General features: G+C 40.0%; 1 long non-coding RNA gene across 1 annotated transcript; it reads right to left on the bottom strand.

The window, feature by feature from the left end:
• Positions 1-903: 903 nt before the first annotated feature.
• LOC119198210 (uncharacterized) lies at positions 904-4,402 on the bottom strand. Its single transcript, XR_009956626.1, has 2 exons — positions 4,314-4,402; positions 904-3,917 (listed from the first exon to the last, which is right to left on the bottom strand). It is a non-coding gene; the product is annotated as an uncharacterized LOC119198210 (long non-coding RNA).
• Positions 4,403-7,271: the final 2,869 nt, after the last annotated feature.

The raw sequence follows: 7,271 nt of genomic DNA, 5'->3' as shown, positions 1-7,271 counted from the left end.
CAACCCCTCCCACAAGACACTTAGAAACAACCCCTCCCACAAGACACTTAGAAACAACCCCTCCCACAAGACACTTAGAAACAACCCCTCCCACAAGACACTTAGAAACAACCCCTCCCACAAGACACTTAGAAACAACCCCTCCCACAAGACACTTAGAAACAACCCCTCCCACAAGACACTTAGAAACAACCCCTCCCACAAGACACTTAGAAACAACCCCTCCCACAAGACACTTAGAAACAACCCCTCCCACAAGACACTTAGAAACAACCCCTCCCACAAGACACTTAGAAACAACCCCTCCCACAAGACACTTAGAAACAACCCCTCCCACAAGACACTTAGAAACAACCCCTCCCACAAGACACTTAGAAACAACCCCTCCCACAAGACACTTAGAAACAACCCCTCCCACAAGACACTTAGAAACAACCCCTCCCACAAGACACTTAGAAACAACCCCTCCCACAAGACACTTAGAAACAACCCCTCCCACAAGACACTTAGAAACAACCCCTCCCACAAGACACTTAGAAACAACCCCTCCCACAAGACACTTAGAAACAACCCCTCCCACAAGACACTTAGAAACAACCCCTCCCACAAGACACTTAGAAACAACCCCTCCCACAAGACACTTAGAAACAACCCCTCCCACAAGACACTTAGAAACAACCCCTCCCACAAGACACTTAGAAACAACCCCTCCCACAAGACACTTAGAAACAACCCCTCCCACAAGACACTTAGAAACAACCCCTCCCACAAGACACTTAGAAACAACCCCTCCCACAAGACACTTAGAAACAACCCCTCCCACAAGACACTTAGAAACAACCCCTCCCACAAGACACTTAGAAACAACAAGGTCTTACCTTTAGCCGAAACCCCACATGTGTAGCAGCACAGTTGCAGTTTTCTCACAAGGCCAATGCTGCCCAAGGCATCCTGCAAGTAATAAGACATTACTCAACACAGCCAGAATAATCCATGAAACATTCACAAGTTTGCGACTTCTTGTAGTCAAAGGCTTTTATTCTTGGACATAAGTTAAAACATGTAATAAACTAAAAGAAACAAGTCTTACCGTGAGCTAATTGCCATCGGTTGCAGTGCAATGGAAATTCTCCCACAAGGCTTCTCCTGCAAGTAATAAGACAACATTACCAAAAACATTCAGAAAATTTGTGAAACATTGACAAGATGTCATCACCTTGCATCCTGGCTTGTATTCACACAGGAAAAACTTCCACAAATGAATCCTTCAATGGGGCAGAAAGACCTTAGTGAGACCATCTGGAAGGATCCCTCTCCCAGGATAGAAATACTGCAATGAATGGCATGTGTATAGAATTAACATTGTAAAGGATGTACAATACATTCAAATCCTGTAACACAAATGATACAAATAATTGCAAGTAGCAGGCCAAGTCTACGGCAAGACCACTGCAGTGACGAGAATCATCATCAGAACCACCATCAACAGAAGCTTCTGTGGAGAGGGAGAGTAAAGACTTTAGGAAAGGGTGATGTTGGCATATGATGACAGTAATATGAATTTTATTTAAAATAATGGTGGCAGCAGCTGGTGTCAGGAACAGACAGAACTATGATCTATGGAGACCTGGTTTATTGTGGAAGGTGTAAGCTGGGCTTGGTGTGTCCTAAGAAGTCGTCAGGCAGTTTGCCTACAACAGCTTAACCAAGGACTGGTCCTGGCTAACTTGAGTCAGGCCTAACCAAGTGATAAAGAGTAAAGTTTTTCCTGATGAGGTTGCTTCTTTCAAAATCATGCGTTACCGTACCATAGACAAAAATAAAAACCATTTATACCGAATTAAAGCATTACGCTGAAAGATTGACAAATTATCATTGAACCTATTAAGCATGCAGTCTGCTGAAAGGCAATTTATATTTAATGTAATTTTAGAGGGTTCCACATGTGACAGTCTAGCTGTTAACATTCAAGCTAGACTTTAATAACAAGTTAACCACAAACAGTTAAAGACTGGCAAATTGCAGAGTAAGTTTGCTAAATCAACTAACATTTTATCGTGCAAGGGTAGCTGAAACTTACCTTCTGGACTGAGCAGCGCTTGCTTCACACTTATAGCGTCCGCCTCAACGGAAATCACGTCTGCGGCGGTAAAATGCGCATACGTGCAGCGGAGTATCTTCGTTGCAAGTAAAAGTTTCTTGAAATGATTAGCTTCATAAATTTGCGCAGCAGAAAGTTCTTAACTAATTTTCGTTCAGTATGGGCAACAAATTCAGCAGAAATGACTTTAGTGTACCAATTTTTTGCCATTTACTATTTTATGTTACAGTGCAAAGAGCCAAAATAGTTCTTTGGGCCATACAATAGAATCAGAAAGTTGTGCCACAACTTGAATGATAAAAAGACTGGGGGAAAAAAAAAAGTCTTAACTTTTGCTCAAATGGCTCAGTCCACAGGAGGCTGAAGCTGCTGGACCACTTCTTGGAGGCCCTGAAGCACGAGCCGTTTAGGTTGATGTAGGACCATCCAGAGAACACAACAGTACTTTGCCTGCAAGCATAACAAAAGCAATACTGGGGAGTCAGTTAGGCACATGTTATTAGAGCCATCAAACAGCCCTCCCAACAAGTATTACAAAACAGTACTGAGGAAAAGATACTAACCTCACCAAAACCCCAAGTCAGCTGGAGGGCAGAGGTCATTTCTACACTTCTCACAGGAGGCAGAATTAGCTTGACTTCAGGGAGCCAGTTATGTTTTCTTGACCACCCTGTTTCGAGTCACAACATAAATAAATAAGGAACACAGCAGGAAAAATCTTGGCAACACCGAGAGCTCTTTACACAGACCAACATTAATCAGCAATACACCTATTCTTAAAACATTGAACAGCAGTTAAACAGCAGATAAAGGGAGCCCAAAAAGTTACAGACAAGGACATACTGGAAGCAGACAGTTAAGGTTTAAAGACATTTTAACAGCGACACAGCCTGCACGACAAGCATTACATAAATACCTGGATGAAGAGCCCAAGCCTCGCCCATCTGCTACCCAAGATCCATAAGCTTCCTTTAACCTGGACGGTTCCGTCATTTGAGGTCGACCACCCATAATCAGCAATCGCAGGTGGTTCCTACAAGATTCCAGAATACATTAACTTTATTAATCTACAGTCGCAATTACAAAGTACAATTGTAAAAAGGAATACATTTTAACACCAAGGCCCTAACATAGAGGGTGGGGGTTACATTGAAGTGTTTGAATTTCAGAGTCATTATGCCAGCAACAACATTACATTGAACAATTTTGAATATCCATTTAAATGAATCTTTAGAACATTCCCATTTGTCACTGCAACAAAAATCACTTTCAGTCAAGATGACAGTTCTTTCAAGCAGTTTTAATTACTGTCCACAGACATGTGTATTTACAGTGCATTTTTACAGGGTACGCACATACAATTCAAGCAATTTACACTACAGAACATACAGCACCATCATTTTGGACTACCAAGCCATTCAAAACATTATAAGCTTTCCGTTGGTGATACGAGCTGCGTCCCTGTGGTAGTGTTGTTAATAACCCAAGTCTCTGACGTTTTTGTACTCCACCACTAGGTTTCTTGCCCAAAGCATATGGAACAAACTGAAATGAGTAAAAAAAAAAAACGCATTAAATAAAATGAATGGTTACTTTCCCCTCACCTCACAGGGTGACTCCACAAAAGGAAGGTCAAACATTTTACACCTGGTTGGCATCTTAATATTCCCCAAATCCTGAAGTTCAGTAATAGAATTGAAATTTTAAAAAGGTAATAGCAAAAATCTTGGTCTGTGTACCGCAGTCAGGGGTTCTCCTTTCTTTTTTTTAATCCACTTTGCATTGCAGTTTCTTTTTTTGGGACCGTCTACTTCACCTAAATGAGAATGAGGAAGAAGTCGTTGTACGGCTGTTCAATTTAATTTAACTGAAATGAAGTCAATACTTTTAGCTAATGCATTGTGTGTATATTGAATGAGAAACTGTAGGAAAGACATTTGTAACCACTGGTAGCACAGGGTGGATTTCCTCATAAAATTCATTATTAAACAAACACGGAGCGACAGGTGACCAAAGTCTCAGAATAACCGAATGGGCCTCAACAAACAAATTGAATTCTACTGGTGACTAGGCCACAGGGCCCTCGCTGGCTTGGATGCACCACACAAATACAGATCAAACTAAGGAATATACTGAAGAATTATGTAAAAGATATACCGTCAAACAACTGAGAATGTGAAGTGCAGGTGAGAGGCCCAATCACCACACTCACCACCACCTGGGTAGCCACGCTGTTGAGCCTCAACAGCAGTGGCTTACAATCGCAGCCTGGACTTTGAGCCTCCTGCACCTGACGAGCTGGGAGACAAACCAGAAGGATCACCAACAGCCAAATCATTTTCCCAAGAACTGAGAAGAAAACCACCTACCTGCTCTTGGAATTCTCAAGCCAGAGTGCAACCGGGAAAGGGACAAGCATGCTGACACAGCTGCATTATGTGAAGCTTTTAAACCCTGTCTAATTGGTGAACTAGGAAGTAGGAGGTACCAAGGCCTGCCTGAACCTATAGTAGCTCATGAGGGACATTTCCTCACTGGCTACACATTATTAAAATCATTGATTTATAATTATCTTCACAACAAAGATGGACTTGTCTTGCAGTAACACAGTTGAAGACTTGTTTTAGAGAATTTGAGATCTCCTTGTTAAGAACATCAATGTAAAGTGTGGACACATTTGTTACTTCCAATGGAGGTCTGGTACCCATGCATGTAAATGATTTGCTATCAGAAACTGATGTCTCCTTCAGAAAGGGAAAGAATGCTGAATTCGCAGCAAAAACTTAAGAATTGAAATATCTTGGATTGACTTACTATTCTTTTGGTTAAGTATTTATTATACTGGTCCCATAATAAACCTCTCTCTTCCATGCACAGGAAAGTGGACCTTTATCACCAATTTTCTCTTGCAGATCGAGCTGGCTCTTTTCATGTACTGACAGGTCAAACTGGTATCCATTATCTCTTAATACTTGACCAATAGTCTTTTGAGTAATGGGCACAGATAGAACCAATCAAATAGTTAAACTCCTGCAAAATCTCATCTAAAGCTGTATTAGACACAAGAAATAAATTTTTTAACTAAAGCATAACAGTTTTGAGAACATGACAGTCCTTTTTTTAAATGCGGAAAGATGGGTTGAAAATATTCCATTTCAGTGGAGAGTTGAACATGGATATGCTTTGTTGACTGCTCGTTGGGGAAATTGGCTTATTTAATGGAATTGCATTTTGTTGTTTCTTTTGAGTTTGAATTTGTGTCCTTATGGTTGAATTGCACTTATTGTAAGTTGCGTGAGCTAAATGGCATCTGATGTAATATAATAATGTAATAAGTCGGTGCAAGCTCGGCAGGCCAAGTGCTGTCCAAATCATGCCCCCTATTGAGGGGAGAGGAAAAAAAAGCATTTTACTAAAAGACCCTCATATCGTTGGCGATAAAATTAATCATTCAAATGTATTCATATGTCACATTTCACATATAAGGCCTAGGTATATCCCTAACCCTCATGATGATAACAACAATGATATTTCTTCAATAATAATAAATAGTTAAATGTTGACCTGGCTCTGTAAAAGCTTTAAATTCTGCGCGGAAACTGAAATAAAACCCTTAATATCTACAGACAGACAATAAATGACAGCAGATATTCATGACTCGACCACAAGATCCATGATCTGTCTTCATCAACTGTCCACTGATGAGGGAGCTTGTTGATGATTCAGATGACATATTATATATATATAACAGACTACGTGTTACTAAAACATTTCTGCGTGATCTTTTTATTAAAACTGCTTTCAAATCTGCCTCCTTCTCACGCATTTAGTCATGAATGTTCCATTCTTCATGAGATAGTTTTCTAATGAATAGACTAAACATTTTGGGCATACTGATACAGCGTTACAATTATTAGAAAGATTAAATGTGGTTAACTGCTCACCTTCTTAAAATGCAAGTAATCTTCATATATATTAATGACCTGATGAATCCTACTATACAGCCGCCCAATCTAAAGTCTCAAATATGAAATGGAATCTGCACCATCTTTCCAAAATCAGACACTTTTTAGACGCTTTTATCCAAAGTGCATTCAACCAAGAGGGAACAGATACAATACTTCTAATGTAAAGTATGGAAAGGACAGAAATAAATCAAATGCATTTCTATAAAAGTAGGTGCTATTCCTAAAAAGTCCTCTGGGGGTCGCACTCTGTGAGTGAGGCCATGCGTTAGACCAGGGCATCGACGACCGCGTTCCTCCCCCCCGCCCCCCAGTCCTGGCTATTTCTCTCTCTTTTTCTCTTTTCTTCTCTTACTGAGAGACGTATAAACAGCCTCAGGCTACATAAGTCTCAGGTGTGCTCTTACCTTCCCAGGCATGTTCACTCTTTTACTGCGGCAGCAGAAAGAGGTAGGCTCCAGTTAATTCTTTTATTGTTCTAAATCAAGCCTTTACCTGGTTGCTAGTCTGCTTTGTAATGTTAGATCCATTCATAAAGTGTAACTGAGGTGTATACGTTATTCAACATTTTGGTGGTCTTGCTATACAACAAATTGAATTAAATCAGTACTTTTTAAAACTTTGATTTGTAATCTATTGGAGTTATAGTGACAATGCATGTTACTATGGCAATTACTGTGAATGGCTTTAGTAGACTATCTCTACTTAAAATACTGTTTTACTAAAAAGTATTTACTGTGAGGTTGTTAGTTTTCCAGGTATTTGGCCATAACTTCATGAGCAAATGAATATAGTACATTCTAAAATTGAATGTATTGATCACCTGATTAGAAAAATCTATGATTGAATCTATTCGTTGCTTATGTGCTTCACAATCCTCACTCACATACTACTTACCTGCCTATCAGCATGTTCTTTTATTCGTTAACACAACTATCCTCATTGTTTAAAATGTTAGCACAGTTTCTGCTCTGTTTAAGTAGAACCGCTTCCTAATTCGGTAAATTCTGTCAATTTCTGCTCAGGTTAGACATTCCCCTTCAAGTTCAGCAGTTCCCTAAGGCTACTGCAGTCAGGGGAAGGGGGTACTATTGTGTGTCCTTTTCCAGAAGATCCAGTTAATGTCAGTTACATTAATTCAACTAAACTTTTTTTATATTGGTGGTTGTGGAATCATTCAGACAAATGCAGCTATTGAAAATCCA

This window comes from Pungitius pungitius, chromosome 6 (genome assembly GCF_949316345.1).
Source record: "Pungitius pungitius chromosome 6, fPunPun2.1, whole genome shotgun sequence".
NCBI lineage: Eukaryota > Metazoa > Chordata > Actinopteri > Perciformes > Gasterosteidae > Pungitius > Pungitius pungitius.
Note: the sequence above shows the minus strand (reverse complement) of the source record. Positions and strands in the feature narration are given on the sequence as shown.